Genomic DNA, 15,289 nt, shown 5'->3' on the forward strand with positions numbered 1-15,289 from the left:
GAAGTAACAGGTACTTTGGGAAATATTTTGATCTCGCGAAATCTCACTCGGGACGAGACTGCTTTGTTTTCCTGTCAGAGTTTCAGAAATCGTGAAATTTTAGTCAATATCACCACGAAAAGAGAAAACACGTGAACAACAAGCATAATAGCCCATGGCGTCGGCTCCTTCGGTTTCCCCGGGACCCTCAGGAGCAGGTAAATATGAGCTAAACCTTCTCGATGAAGTGGTGTCCGAAATGACAATATGTCGGTTTTTGATACCATGGGGTTTTCCCCGTTTTAGCTGTATATATTCTTTTTGATAAAGTTTTTATGAAATGCAAGTAAGTCGATACTATTTTCTTTTCATATTTATAATAAATTAGCTTCTGTTTATTGACAAATTAAGACCATGTATGTTATAATAAAGAATATTTTGAAAAACTAATAGATAAAAATTAGTCACAGGTGCCAAATTCGGCCTGCCAAATCAATATTTATAGAAAAAATCCGTAAAGCGCACAAAATAAATCTGAAACGACACCATAGGTTAAAATTATATTGTAAAAAATGTTCAAAGTAATTCACAGTAACACAGTAAATACCTACTGTATTAGTGAAACAATTTGTGAATTACAGTTCATCAGGTTCAGAACTCTGTTGACTTTCCGAGAGGGTCTCGACAAACCATGCAAGATACACACTATATGGAGACAGAATAAGTTATCATTGCCATATTATTCATTTGTGTGCTATGTTATATTGTAAAAATATATAGTGGCATTTCTGAACCAAAACACAGATAAAGATAATTTTAGAGGACTTCCAAATAGCGCATATGGAGTACACGTCATTGAAATATCTCATCATTAAAGCAATGATTTTTGTTACATCCTGGTTAGATACGACCCAACCACTTCTATTCTAGCAAAATAAACCAATATGTCAAGCTGTGTTCACATAAAGATGCCACTTCTACTATGATCGAGAAGTGGCCGAGATCGTGGGCAAAGCATGTAGAATCTCCATGAGCGTGGTTTGAACTAGGTCGGGTAGCTGCACACTTTCCCCACGCATATTTTTAACTTGCACAAAATAAGTGTAGCTGGGATATGGCCACAAAAAGAAGGGCAAAGTCTTGTTAAGAACGTAGTGGGAATGCAATTATCGAACAAGCAGCGTGATAGCATCATGGGGAAATCTCTGTGGTCGTAATAAAAACGCAGCATCGTCGTCAACTATTTCGAGCCCTTATAATTATACCTTTACCATGCTCTCTCTACGTACCCTCTATGCTCAACACGATCCTGCAATGTCTTAGAAGCGTAATACAGTCAGCACCAGCATAGCGACACGTCTTCTAGGTCTGTGTTACAACGTTGTATGGTCCTATACGTCGTAGCAACAATGTAGTAGAAACGCTTGGTCAGTATTGGTCTAGCTGGGTGTAATCGTAGTGGCAGCGCATAGAAGCATTGCAGAACAATCTGATATAGTCTTTAATTTCCCAAATTACTGGATTTTGACGAAGAAAATGCCCCGATTTGATAACTTTTTTCAGGGTGATCAGCATGGTCTTCGTAAGGTCGTTGAGCTGTGGGAACGGGGTATAAGCAGGGTGTGTGTGCTGGGGCAACCAGGGATTAATGCAGGAATGGAAAGTTAGTACCCTCTTTTTGAAACAGGGAGAAATATGTGCTGTAGATGCTTGACCTGTCAAGGGAGGGTTGCAGGCTGGAGCGGGGGGGGGGGGGGTTCCTCTTGCTATTTATTATAAACTCTTCAAATTGACCACCAGATATAAAGCGTCTGTTAACAGCATCGTAAAATATCATCACTGACAATTAATATGAACAAAGGAAAAATGAAATAAATCACACGGTCAAGGAACTGACGGAAAATAAAAACAAAATGGACCCAAGATAGAATTATTCATGTGGTAGTATTTGGGTTTAAACTTTAGTTTAATTTACTTAAAATAGTTAAGTCTGCTGAAAGTGGGCAACATGCATGTCTCTTATTAACTGGAACACATTGTTTTACTTTCCCTGGTGTAACCGCTGATTATAGCTTTTCTACCTGTAATAATCACACCAATCATGATCAATTTATTTGTGGACCTCTGTCCACCTGTATGTTTTAACCCATGTAGACTTTAATAGATAACGAAGTAAACATTGATATATATGCTAGTACATAACATCTTTTGATAATTTCAAAACAAAAATGTAGCATATGATTAATTTCAACGAATTAAAAAGAATACAGTAACACACATATGTGATTGGGGATAGGAAAAAGGGAGGAATTCAAGGTGAAAAAGGAGTATAACACTTCACCCTCTTAAAACCTTATTTTTTGAATGAATCATGTCTCGGAACAAATGGAATTCTAACTTTTAAAATCCTAAGGGTGGGGGGGGGGGGGGGGGGAATCAGAAAAAATGGAATCCTCAGAAAAGAAGAAAAATATCACATGCCAGTACACTTTTTCATTAGGCCAAAAAAAAAAGATGTCTGTTTAGGGTTCCCGACCGACCCTAGCTTTTTACCCCCGACCCAAAAGTTTTTGATGAAAAAACAACAACGTGGAAGGTTCCTTGCCTTTCAAAGTGACTCCCAACTGTTGGCGCTAAATGTCATCATATGGAGCACAATTTGCCTCCAAATGAACCTTGTTTATGTAATCCTTTGTTTTACATACAATAGTGGGGTCATAATCACATGACCACACGGTACACAAAAATATACAAAACAAAAAAACAAAACAAAAATCTGACCTACATGTACCTACCCTAGTTTTTTTGCCCATGCAATCCTAAACAGTCTATAATTTTTTTTATGGCCTTAGGAAGCAATCTTATATTTATAGCTAAGAATATCTCATTAAAATCTTGCTGTTTAGGTCTATGCATGGTCCAATATTGGACTTATCATCAGAATGATAAATGCAGTTTTAGGTCTTATTAAATGGCTGTAGTATTTTTCCACCATTTTGACATAAATGCTAAGTTATTGTATTTTACTGAAAAAAATCCTTGTTTATTATTCCAATGTTTAAAATAATTAACAGAAATATACAGAAAATTTCAAGAAGCACAATTTAACCTTTCATAACTTAACAATTATAAATAGTAGAACACCTGGTGTTAGTAGATAAAAATAGCTAGATACTAGCTAACACATATACCTCTTGAAAATGTTTTGTTTTGTATCATCTAGTAATTCAGTGTTAGTGTCTATTTAATATCTGTTTATCTCCCTTGCATTGATATTTCATTATCCAAGCCTGCTTGTACAGTATATAGTCCACAAGTACCCATCCCTCTGTGGCTTACCTTCATTCCTTCTTTATTACCTTATCAGTACAGAACCCATCATCTGGCTGTAATACACAGGGGCCATTGACACTGATGTCAGTAGCTAATTAACACCTCATTATCTCATTCAACAAAGCTTTGGTATGCTTCATTGATTGTGGCATATTCCTACATACTACTGGTAACTCAATTACCAGATATGCATGACTGATTTTCATACCTTTGTGTTTAGGGATGTGATGGTGGGATCACAGATATACAAGGAGGGGGGGGGGGGGACACTACATGGAATGGCAAAGCCAATATACTGTTTATTACAGCGTTTGATTGAGAAATGTATGTTAACCTGTCAATGATGAAAATGTTCTATTCGTGCAGGTATAATATTTCTGACATGAAATTACCATTTTTTTTTTATATTCTTATCCATTAAAAAAGGTGATCACAGGTCAGACAAATAAAGTTTAGGTTAATTTAATCGGAACAAATCAATTCACTGATATTTGTAATTTTTGTTATTTCAACAAATTTCTGATACTCCGAAATTGATACTTGATATTTGACATTTATTTAGACCTATTATTTTTCAATATATTTAATCTCATAAAGGTGAGCCTTACTGTTCTCAATGTTTCTGTCCTGGATTTATGTATCATGACAAAAGCTGTTCAGTGTATATATACTGTGGTAATATTTTTCAGACGTAAGTGTGTATGTTCGAAATGTTTTAAAAATAACAGCAAAAATATATTGGAAAATGAGACTTTGTAGGAACTGATCTTGAAAACCAGATTCTTTATCTACCATATTTGCATTTGTGAGCACCCAGGGTATTTGAAATTGGCCGAAAGAGGCACTTACTATGATATCAAAACACAAACCCATTAATTGTGATCAGATCATACATTTAACTGGATGCAGGGGTCCAGATAGATAAGATTGGTTATGCATTAATTACCCATTAACGAAAGTCAAATTACGTCAAGAAATAAAAATCACTGCATGGCAATAAAGCATCCAATATTCATGCTCCATATTCATTTTCAGAATTCAGTATTATGCTTTAAATAATTTATTTCATGCAGAGGTAACTGTATCCTACCTGTGTATTCATGAACATGATGATTATGACAGTTTACTGTATCAATGACTTGGACATTGTTTCACTTTAATTAAAATATCTTATTTGTAGAGATGTTCTGAAATTGCATTAAAAAAAAAAATAACGAAAAATTAGTATGAATTGGGGTCAGGCACATGGTGGGGGCCTTAAAATTGTTGACTTGTCAGTGTTCTAGAGAAGGTTGTAAGGTCTATATACTTGTATATAAACAAAGGGTGTGGATGTCAGCTCAGAAAATCTGTATTTTTAATGCTCATAACTGCATTTAAAGCTTAGTAAACAGAGGTAAATATTGTGTTTGAGCTGTAAAATAAGTGTTCAACAAGCTTTATAACAGACATTAAATAATTATAAGTATTGAGAATCTACAATATATACTGTTGATTTTTCCCTAATACTTTGAAGTAGTGGCCAATTGTACTACATTGTAGTAATACAATTAAAATAAAAATAAATGGAAAATGTCCCATGTGTGATGCAGTATTTCTAACCACTGTAACTTATAAATTCATTCAGATAAGGAAAAGCTGTCGGATTACATTATTGATATGTACTTCATCGCACACAAAAAATGACCAAAATGTGTGGTAAACTTAGCATATTTAAAAAAAAATCATCTGCCTCCTTTTGGAGTCTTTATCATAAATTGAACTGCTTCAGTGATAAAGATATAACGGTGACAGATATTGATTTAGGAGAAGTAGCAAGCTCTGACGGGAATAAATAGTTTCATTTGCGTGAACATCTGGTGCTGTGAATTTCAATTTCTGTCAAAATCTTAAACAATTGTAACTATAGGCATTGCTCCTTGACTCCTTAATGGGTTTGGGGCAGGCCAAATATTGTTATTACAGTGCGTGTATATTTGGTTAGCTCACCAGGTCCATTCCATTCCATTTTATTACCAAATACACATTGCATTATAGGCCGATAGAAATATACATATTGAACAAAACTTCACAAATAGCTTGTACAATGGCGGAGAACATATGCAATCGATTCAATTCCATGCGTAACCAATACAAATTTATGAGATAGTTATAACACTACAAAAATAACTTATATCTAGTCTGATGAAATAATCTGTTAACCCATTCACCCCTGAAGTCACTTTTGAACCTTACCATATCAAAGACTGGGCAAGTCCAGTGTCAAAATGTAGGGGTGATTGAGTTAGTAACTAAATTCTTCACAAATGAAAATCAGCGTATATTTATAAAATCGTATCTGAATGAAACTTCATTATCTATTTTGTAAAGGTTTTGGTTTGTTCGTGTTTTACGTCCTATAAACAGCTATGGTCATTTAAGGATGTGCCAGGTTTTGGTGGTGGAGGGAAACCGGAGTTCCCAGAGAAAAACCACAGACCTATGGCCAGTACTTGGCAACTGCCCCACGTAGGTGTGAAACCTGTGACCCAGTGGTGGAGGGCTAGTGGTAGCAGATATTTCACTGTTTTCAAGTTAATAGTGAAGTGATGGGCATTTTCAGATACACTCAAGGTTGTGAATACCTTCTGGTTCTATACATCTTCTTTCAAAGGTAGAAGCAAATCAGTATATCAAGGTCATTTTACGATAGGTAATTACTTGGTTGATTGATTGTTGTCATTTTTGAAAAGTAAACAGAAAAAATGTACAAAAAGTTAACGAAACAAATGTACAAATTACCATCATGTGATTCTAAAACACTATGTAATAAGAAAAAAAAAAAATCAAGGGATACAAATCTATAATCTATCATTTGTTAGGAAGCGTATATCCTTAACGTAAATATGTATTCAGACTTTCTCCTGTTTGCTGGACAGATGCATTATATACATGTATGCCTGTAGACAGAAAAACATCATTAGCATTTAATCATCAGACTATTGAGATAACTTCTGTTCATTTAATGCAGGTAAAAACTGTTTAAACATGATCATTTGCATAAGCATGTTTTGATGTGTAAACACAGCTGTTTTGATTTACTGGATACTCATAATTCTGAAATTCTAGCCCCAGGTCAATTACAGTTCTTGCATATTATATATTCATAGAACTTGATTAATCTGATGTTAACATGGTATTGCATAAGAAAATGTATAACAAGTTTTGTATGCAGAAGATATAAAATACAGCAATTATATACAATTATAATCTAAGACAAGTTTTTCTGTAATAATCCACCTACCTAGCTTAGGTATCTGACATTCTGCTACCACTGGCCCTCCACCACTGGGTCGTAGGTTCGAGACCCTCGTGGAACAGTCGCCAGGTACTGGCCGTAGGTTGGTGGATTTTCTCCGGGAACTCCAACTTTCCCCCACCAACTATATAAACCTGACAAGTCCTTAAATGACCATAGCTGTTAATAGGACGTAAAACACAAACAAACCAAATCAAACCAAGCTTAGGTAACATGTTGGACACCTGGGCTTAGTGAAGAATAAACAATCAGATATTGGAGACATACCCTATACCAGTGGAAAATCTCCAGCAATGTCAGGGGTATCAGGGTTTCCATGTCAATTATTGGTAGGTATATATTGACATGGGTAAAAATTCACGGGAAATTTAAAGATCCGCGTACCACTGCCAAAAACTGTAACTAGACAATGGAAACTGAGTTTTTTCAAGCATGACCCTACCTTTGATAAATCCTTTCTGAAAAGAAAATTATACCTTGCAGGATTTTATAAAAAATACTAAAAGTTGAATAAACAAAATATCATCAACAATAGGGCTTAGACCGGGATTCACATCCTGGACGTCAGATTGGAAAGAATCACTCTCACCATTCTAAACATCTGAACTACCTGGTCAACGGAAGGTGTTTTGGCCCAACTTTTATATATATCCAAAATAAATAAAGGGGAGGTAACTGTGTATACGAAAAATCACATTGCAGTGGGACAGGGATCCTTAAATGAATCAGTTCTATTTAGTGATGTTGTGAAGTGCACCCTAATTAGACAATGCATGTATTGGAAAATGTTTATGAATTACTTTAAACACAAATCATATGTATAATGTGTAGAAAATCATACAGACTAACACAAATTACAGGTATAATGTGAAGTATATCCTAAACTCAAATCACAAGCATAATGTTGTAATTTTAAGGTAGCATACATTCTTAACTCGAACAAAATATTTTACTCATAGCACAGATATAATGTGTAAGGTAGCATTAACCTTGAACTTGAACACAAATCAAAGGTATAATTGTGTAAGGTAACATACATCCTTAACTCGAACAAAATATTTTACTCATAGCACAGATATAATGTGTAAGGTAGCATTAACCTTGAACTTGAACACAAATCACAGGTATACTTGTGTAAGGTAGCATACATCCTTAATTCAAAACTAAGCTCAACTTTAACTCATTAACTCAAAGGTATGCTTCACAGGTAAAGCATACCTCCGTAACTTTTAACATAAATCATCGTTGTAGCATATAAATGTACAACAGAGTACACGATATCATGAAAAACATATGTCTAGGTTGATGATGAGCTAATCAGGAGGTGATATCCGCAGGCAAATCTGTTTATAATGCGAAAGTTCACCTTTCAATTTATATGTACGACGATAAAAAACTGTTATATAAAAATATCTATGTACAGTTATGATATATAGCAGCTAAGCAGTTGATACCAGTTGTGTACTGTCATTTCATATGCAAATGAGACTGTATATTGGAGATATGTATGTCACTGACGTAAATTGTTTTACCTGGTGAACATGAAGTTGACTACAAACAGCTGCAGGTATAATGTAACGCAAGCTGTAGGTGTTGAGAAGGATTCAATTGTCTTGACAACGATTCTGACATAGCGAGATTTACTCCCAGCTGGAATATATTCTGATGTAGGAAATATGTTCTTGATGAAATACACTTTGTGAAACATCAATTCTGGATTTGTGCTGGAAGTTTTAGGAGATCAAGATTATGCGGCATTTATTTCTCTCGGAGGAAGATCTAATTATGTGAATTATTCCATAATTAGTACTAAAATGTACATTAATAAGTCATTTTAAACTGTAATACATACAAAATTCATTGCTCAAGTTCCGTCGGTGAAGGAAGGATTTTTACTTGACTTTATTTTACGTACTGTTTTCAAAGTGATAAACCAGTGTTGCCAATTATTTCTACCTATAAAAATGGATTATTCTAAAAGTGGCTTTGAATATTCTAACGTGCAGAGATCTTCAAATAATTATCCAACAAGCCCGGATTCTCAAAGTCAACCGTCACCGACATACAACCATGGCCACTATCTTGTAAATCAAGGATATAGCCATGTCATTTTTGGTAAAAAAAAATCATGAAATTAATATTGATTTATGTACAATTCAAACATAAAAATGTAGGATTTTATTGAAATTTCTCAACTTGTAATTGTACAGTCGTAAGTAGATCTTGTTGTATGATAAGTATTCGGGGAAACAAATGTGATGTTAACCATGAAGGGCAAACACACCTTGCATTCACCTGATATGTAAAACCCCACCCCCTAAAGATTTCTAAAAATAAGTCTATTCACATGTAGATTAAGGTTCAAATTTATGAAAAATAATTAGTACATGTTTCCCTTAATTACCTTAGCTGCACTTTTGTTTCCAGAGATTATCTCAGAATCAAAAACACTAATCTTTTTGAAAAATAAATGTGTAATAGGTGTTTTAAAACCTTGAGGTCAAGGCCAATGTTACTAAAATAGACTGGGGGTTGGGGGTACTGTCAGGCACAATGGTTGGGGCCTTAACATTGTTGACTTGTCAGTGTTCTAGAGAAGGTCGTAAGGTCTATATACTTGTATATAAACAAAGGGTGTGGATGTCAGCTCAGAAAATCTGTATTTTTAATGCTCATTAATAACAGCATTTAAAGCTTAATAAACATAGGTAAATATTGTGTTTGAGCTATAAAATAATTGTTCAACATGCTTTACGACAGACATTAAAATTATAGTTCCTGTTCTTGAAGTTAAACAGATGTTGATGTCATGGTTATAATATTAATGATACCATTGTTTCTGGACAAGGAAACTCAAATAGTTCCCGACAAGTGACATTTAGTGGAATACTGTACTGTAGAAGAATTACCGTATTTAACCTTATAAGCGCACTGTGTACTTAACAAAAACACAGGAGGGGTGCACTTAATAACCCTTTTATGATCAAACCGGCCGAAATCAGCTGCCCAGAGTGGTTTGCAGTTGCATTGGCACGTTGTCGCTAAGGACGTGAGTTGTGTATCTGAAAGATTTCGTGAGATGATGCAGCAGCAGATCTTCCTGTTCAAAATAGTTGCCAACGTAGTCATGCCTAGGTGAAAAACGACAATGTTGCCGGAGTTTTTACAAGACAAACGTGACTGACAACTTAAAAACGAGTGAGGACAACACAAACTAAAGCGATGATGAAAGTTTTTACAGTTGATTTAGATGATAATATAATTCCATAACGGGGAATGACACAACAACAGAATCAGAAACGATAAGAACTTCTTGAAATTGAAAAATGGTTACGCTATTGACATAGATTTTGAATAAAAGGATCTATTTGATGATTAAATGAGCGATGATGAAAATGATAACGTTTTGGGTCAGTTGGACTTGAAACTTTTGCGCAATCTTTCAAAGCAAGTGGCAAACCCTTGCGTCATTATAAGAAGCTAGACCTCTGACTTATATTGCTAAGTAATTGTGAACGTTTTAATTAGCTCATTTACCCCTTAAGACACATTTGAACTCTTCCAATTCAAAGGTTGGAATAGTTCATTATGAAATTTTAGGGGTGAATGAGTTAAGTGCACAGGGTGACATCCTATTTCCCAGAAAAAAAGTGGAGATGTACTTATAGGAACAGGGGTGCTTATTGGATCAAATATGATATGGAAATATTTTTAAATGATAAATAGACGTCGGTTGAGTGACATTTTAATGTGTGGTACATGTGTTGAATAATTAGCAATGAAATATTTGCGGTCTTAATTGTCCCCAGCCCCAATACACAGTCACTTTTCGCCTATTTTTAAGCATATATACTGTTAGCCTATACATGTACTTATTTTAGCAGCAAAATATTATTAATAACTATTACCATATCATATATATTATTGTTTTCAATTCAAAGCGCTTAATTGTTAGTTAATTGTTAGGAGGCACAGTAGTCTAGTGGTCTAGTGGTCTAGTGGTAGGACGCCGTGCTCGTGGCTGAAGGGTTGCAGACACATCACTGTGTTGTATCTTTGAGTAAGATACTTACTCCGCTTGTTCCAGTCTACTCAGCTGTAAATGACTACGTGGTTGGGCAGTACTAGAATTGTTGAATGCTAGCTGTGAGCGCCGAAAAGGCAGCACTGGCTGTATGCTACCCAGGGAGTTGAGAAAGATATTGGCTAGTTGCAAAGGCCCTATAACCACAGATAATAATTAGTGAACGGCTTTGAGACGACGTACAAACTAGGTTGTGATAAAGCGGTATTAATTGTGATGACCACTTGAATTTGATTCAATTTTCCATACCAGATACTTAAAACTTAACTTGAAATTTTCTTTTTAGCTTGAAAGAGCCTTGCTTTAATTAAACAGAAATATTTAAGCATGTTCCTTAAATCTCATATAAAACGTAAACACATATTTTATGTGAGAAAGATAATTATATTTACATATTTTCAATGATTATGAAAAATGTTAAAGTCAACTCTTTAACACTTTCATCAAAGTTGGCCATAGAAAACGCACATATGGTTTGGCTGGTAACCTTTTTCCTTTCAACAACTTGGGAATAGAACCCTGGGCGATTTGATGAAAGACGTGCTATCCACTGCACCACCTGACCATCCTACATGTGATGGAATGATTCAAATTACATAAATTTATTTTACATAAATTTCCTAAATGGATGTCGTTAGTCATCACATAACTAAGATCCCCTCTATGGAATTTGGTTTTCAGTACTAGGTAATTAGTAATAACACGAAGATAATACGTTCAAAATTTCATTGGCAATAGTTACTTTCTATGTATGTACCGACAACAAAAAATACCGATCTACACAAACATATAAACAAAGATCTATTCCCCTGGCCGCGACTGATTTATGAAGTATATATTTGGCTGTACATGTATGTCCAGTGTTGCAGAACTTAGGGTCGTTCTATAACACAATACACGTTAAAACTACAATCGTGACATATGGACATGGAAAATGAAGTCAGTTAAATATTTGGTGTGGCATTGACACGATTTTAGTCCACTACTAGCAACGGTAGACGTTACGACATCTCAGTACAGGTATATACACACGTACATTTTTTGTACGTAGCCTGCGTAAAGTTTAGGCTTAAATGTCAACCAACATGTTTCGATACAGTTTAAATGTCTGGCAAAATTAGAGTTTATCAAACTTAGGAATATTAATCTTGTACTACAGATAGAGGGCTCCTAAAATGATCAATAAAAGTCATAATATTTCTTATTATATATCAAAGTTTTACTTTACACACAAGCAATTTACGTATTAAAAGTGTCGCAATGTTTCAACACTGACTAGCTATAACGTTGCAGGATAAAGTGTTTGAAGTAAAACTTTAATATTACGTATTTCCAAACTGATGAATCTTATTGAAAATAATCATTTTTGCATAAAGTCAAAGAAATCTGACAGTCATGCAGCATATGCGATATATGTAGTACAAGTATAATTGCACTTAGGTCTTAATCGTCATCTAAACGAAAATGTGAACATACAGTTTATATATATAATATATTAGTTTGCTGATGAGATTAAAACCTCAAACACACCAAACCAAAACATGTAAACGGTCTGGTACATTGAGAAAACAGGTATTGATGAAGTGTTATAAAGATTTTGTCATAAATCTACAAAAAACATGCATGGTATGTAATAGAAACATAAGGAAAAAAAAGAAATTCAGCTTTCTCTGGATATGCATTTTGTATTAAGATTAATATACTACTGTTAAAAATATCTATTTCCAACTGAACACAAAACCAGAGAGTGAAGATCTGCCCCCAAATGGATCCCCTTGCCCCTGTGACATCACATGGAAGGGGTCTATACATTTTAAGTTCCCTTTGTTTTATTGCAATTCTTCAGGGGAAATTTTCAAAATAAAGAAATGTGAGAAAGGTATGGTCATGAAAAACCAATCTATTAGAAGTAGAAACAATGCTCTTGTGTATATTTCTTTTATATGTTTTCTATTTGTGATGAATTATACAAAAAATATTGTTTATTTTTCAACAATTATAAAACAAATTACAAAAAATGGTACAGATGGAAGTGCACACAAGGGGTATTAATGTGAGAGGAAACCAGAGTACCCCGTGAAAAAAAAACATGGTCGGCCAGGTGATCATGATGACACCTGGGTTTTGCATACCTTTTCACGCCGTCTAATCAGGGAATTGAACCCTGATTGTTTTGATGAATGAGGATCGTGATACCCACTGCCTCACCCGAACACTCACTGTTCTAAATTATAAAATGAAAAAAAATCATTCAAGCCTGACACACTCATTTTTCTATCCCGATGAAATTGTGTTTCATTTGAAGCCATTAACCTGAAAGACGATAAACAAACTATTTTAATAATCAATGCTACCAAAGTTCTGTAAACATAAACAAAATCAATTATACAGAAGGCAGTACAAGTACATAAAAGAAACCTATTGTGATTAACGATATTCTGTTGGTATACATATCTGAATAATATCAGCTTTGATCAAAACCCGGGGAATCATCGAAGCTCAGCCTCTTATTGGAAACTCTTGTGTAGTTATCATCTGTTGGTAAATAATTAATCTAGAAATTGATACTTTTATGTTTTATTTTTGATCCAAAATTGCAGTTGGATTCAATGTATCAAATATCCTGTGTGTAGGGCTGTAAGTTGGCCCTTGACATTTAGCAATTTCAGAAAATAAAATAAAATTCTCCTTGATTTTTTTTGAGAAGCAAATTAAAGCATATCAAATTAAAAAGTGTTTCCGATATGTCCTTTTCAAACCAAACTGAGCTCATTTTGGTCAGTCAAAAAGGTCATGTCACAGGTTTACTGAAAGCCTCATATTAGGAATCTGGTGTTAAGTCAAAATGATTAATACAGCGAGCCCCTGATGAAGATTAGTGAAGGTATAATTTGAAGCCGTGTTGAGATTTTGTATGTCATTATTTTAGGAGTAACAGTTTACTTTTACCTTGTTCACAGGAACCCCAGACAGCACCAAAAGAAAAAGGAAGGGACCATCAGGAAAAGAGTAAGTATACGTTAGGGAATTAAAGGGTATGCAGAATTGTATTCACCTTAATCTGTCTTTTCTCGTTATTGATCCCTGTAATGAGGACAATTTCATTGTGACGCCGAATATTGATACAAAGCTAAATCATACTAAGACTTTGTTCGGCAACTGGGGGAATTTTCTTAATTTGCTTAAATCAAGTGACACAGTCAAAAATTTGTAAACTTCGAAACATTATTTTTGGTCTTGGTCTAAAAGAAGAAGTGAAAAGTAAATAGTTACAAATAGATTTACCAGTCCTTGAAAAAAGTGTGTAGTGAAAACATATATTGAAGTCCACTTAAAAACAAGTTATTAAAGGATTTGTTGGGGAAAAAACCCAGTAATTAAGAGTTCTTACAAAAAAACACCACAGATCAACATTATTATGTAATCTGTTGAAGACAACACATGGAGCTGGATGAAAAAGTGCCGGTGTAAAATTACAGTTCAGACAACCAGAATAAAATGTTTGCCTGACAACGCCTGTCGATGGCAAGGTTATTTTTATGCTGGTAGTTTCGTTTTTCAAAAACATGCAGCTGTCTGTCTGACTGTTAGTCCATACATGTGTGATTAACGTATACATACCCAAAGGTATTGTAGTGCTACATTATAGCTAACAGAAAAACTATCCTTGTCTGTGGCCTGTAGAAGCATGTGGTACACATATTGTATGTAAGGCCAAGTGTTTCATGTATCTTTCAGCATCACCTATAACACTAAAGTATTGACTGTCTTATGTAAATACCGTATTTGACAGTTGGAACGAGCCCATGTTATTTAATAAGCAAGCCCCGCGTTAAATACAAGGTTTTTAAATTACATTGAAATCAAGAGTCAAACATGGAAAGAAGCGACTTAGCCATTCAGATATAAAATATTAATGGTTTTTGCTGTCATCATATATTTGGAGCTGTAATTTTGTGGTCCCAATGAGATGAAAGTTCATTTTCCCAATTTGATGAAAATAGGTTAATTATGGTACCTCCGTTTTAGCATGGACATTTACCACTATGCCCCCTTGTCGTAGCATCGGTTAATTATGACACAATGTACCACCATTTTAACATGGACATTTACCACTAGGCCCCCTTGTCTTAGCATCGGCTAATTATGACACAATGTACCACCATTTTCCCATGGACATTTACCACTAGGCCCCCTTGTCTAAGCATCGGTTAATTTCAATAATAATAGTATCACCGTTTTAGCAGGACATTTACCACTAGGCCCCCTTGTCTTAGCATCGGTTAATTATGAGACAATGTAACCATTTTAGAATGGATATTTAACAATATGCCCCCTTAACTTAACATCAGTTAATTATGAGACAATGTACCACCATTTTAGCAGGACATTTATCACTATATCCCCTTGTCTTAGCATCGGTTAATTATGAGACAATGTACCATCATTTTAGCATGGACATTTACCACTATGCCCCCTTGTTTTACATCGGTTAATTATGAGACAATGTACCACCATTTTAGCAGNCCCTACCCCCAAGGGCTGTAGGGTAGAGCCCAAAGGAGTCGGTGTGCTAAGATTTCTTCATTTTCCTT

General features: G+C 34.8%; 1 long non-coding RNA gene across 1 annotated transcript; it reads left to right on the plus strand.

Annotated features, from left to right (window-relative positions):
• The first annotated feature begins 31 nt into the window (after nt 1–31).
• LOC110460215 lies at nt 32–13,696 on the plus strand. The gene is made up of 2 exons (XR_002463983.1): nt 32–197; nt 13,655–13,696. It is a non-coding gene; the product is annotated as an uncharacterized LOC110460215 (long non-coding RNA).
• The last annotated feature ends 1,593 nt before the right edge of the window (nt 13,697–15,289 follow it).

Source organism: Mizuhopecten yessoensis, unplaced genomic scaffold, assembly GCF_002113885.1.
Source record: "Mizuhopecten yessoensis strain PY_sf001 unplaced genomic scaffold, ASM211388v2 scaffold10331, whole genome shotgun sequence".
NCBI lineage: Eukaryota > Metazoa > Mollusca > Bivalvia > Pectinida > Pectinidae > Mizuhopecten > Mizuhopecten yessoensis.